At 50.9% G+C, this 1,553-nt stretch overlaps 1 pseudogene; it reads right to left on the bottom strand.

The window, feature by feature from the left end:
• Positions 1–393: 393 nt before the first annotated feature.
• LOC136459200 (uncharacterized) lies at positions 394–1,152 on the bottom strand (annotated as a pseudogene).
• Between the last annotated feature and the right edge of the window lie 401 nt (positions 1,153–1,553).

The following is a 1,553-nucleotide window of genomic DNA, read 5'->3' as shown; positions in this document are numbered from 1 at the left end:
ACAATGGGTGACCATGTTTGCTAGCATATGATAACCAGCTAGGCAGCAAAACTAACAACATTATCTCCTTTCCTGCTGAACAGACAGAAAGACTGTAGATCCAAACTTCCGCAGGCGAAGCGCAGATACTGCATACCGGAGCAAATTGTGGTAGACTGCTAGCCTGCAAATCGATCATCACAGGACCAGGGCCCATTTGGAAGCAGGGAATTCAATTTGCTTGTGGCCTTGTGGGCAGAGCATGCCGTTGACTTGTAGCTGTTTCATTTCATCTAATGTTGAAGCATCGAAGGCAAGGGAGATTATGGTGCGTGTTTTCAAAGTAACCGAGATTCTGACAAACTAATCTTCAATTAACAATGTCGCTTAAAATTCACGAATTGCGTGTACGTCTACACAAAATCAGTAGTATTATCGTACAGAACTCAAAATCCATGATACAAGGTTTACAATCACTAATCACAGCTTCTATCTGTCAAATGCGGCCAAAGGATCACATGCATATCCTAAGGACCGTGTAACACCACACGTGCACACTCCACACCCCAATTCATAAGCGGCAAAAGAATAAAAGAACGTACCCCCAATCCCAATAAAAAGAAACTGTGGACCACTGCGTAGACGTTCGCTGTTCAGCGTGAGACGAGCTTACAACTACAAGAGCATGGCCGTCGCAGCAAGCAGCGAGGACCCGACGCACGCCGTCCAGGTGCCGCCGCTGAGGCCTCGCGGGCCACCTCTGTGGCTTCCCCTGGCTCCGGCGGCGGCGCCGGCGCCGCCGATGCTGCGGCCACCCCTGCCTCCTCCGCTGCCCCGCCGCCTCCGTGACGTCCACGAGACTCGCCACGCAGAGGAGCACGACGACGAGCGCGCACAGTGGCAGCACCCTTCTCATCTTCTTCTGAATCCCCAGGCTAGTGCTACTATCCTCACGGATCCGCGGCCTGCCTTGGTGAAGAGTAGAAATGAAGAATGGTTTCTCTTCTTCCCTGAGCTGAATTGTCCTAACGCGATGACAAGTAGAGTACTCCATGTGTACGAAACAGGACACCACGACGAAATCACCGCACAACACGCTAATCGGATGATTTTTCTTTGTTGTTGGTTCGGATTTGAAAAGTCTGCAGGAACACGTTTGCACCTGATTTTTCTTTGTTGCTGGTTCGGAGTACTCGTGTTGAATTTTGGATCAAGCTGCCTGCAGCCCCCAGCCCAGGGCAGCAACCAAATTAATACTGCCTGATCACCCAGGTCGTCGATTTTTATTTAGCACACGTAGGTAGGCTGAATCGACGTGGCTAGGTCGCGATCCAAGTGCTCCCGTAGACCGAGTCGGCAGACACAGACAGAACGTGTCTGGGAGCTTCGCTAGGAAGAGTGCTGGGAAATTTATATCGGTAATTCTTTTGATCTGAGCGTCCGACCTCTTGAGTATCGTACGGACGTGGGGTGTAGGGACATGTGACATAACCTATTGTTCATTAATAATATCCAGTCAGGTCTTCCACCTCCCGCTCCGCCGCCCGACCTTTCCTATCGATGCTCCACAAGCC

This window comes from Miscanthus floridulus, chromosome 6 (assembly GCF_019320115.1).
Source record: "Miscanthus floridulus cultivar M001 chromosome 6, ASM1932011v1, whole genome shotgun sequence".
Lineage (NCBI taxonomy): Eukaryota > Viridiplantae > Streptophyta > Magnoliopsida > Poales > Poaceae > Miscanthus > Miscanthus floridulus.
Note: the sequence above shows the minus strand (reverse complement) of the source record. Positions and strands in the feature narration are given on the sequence as shown.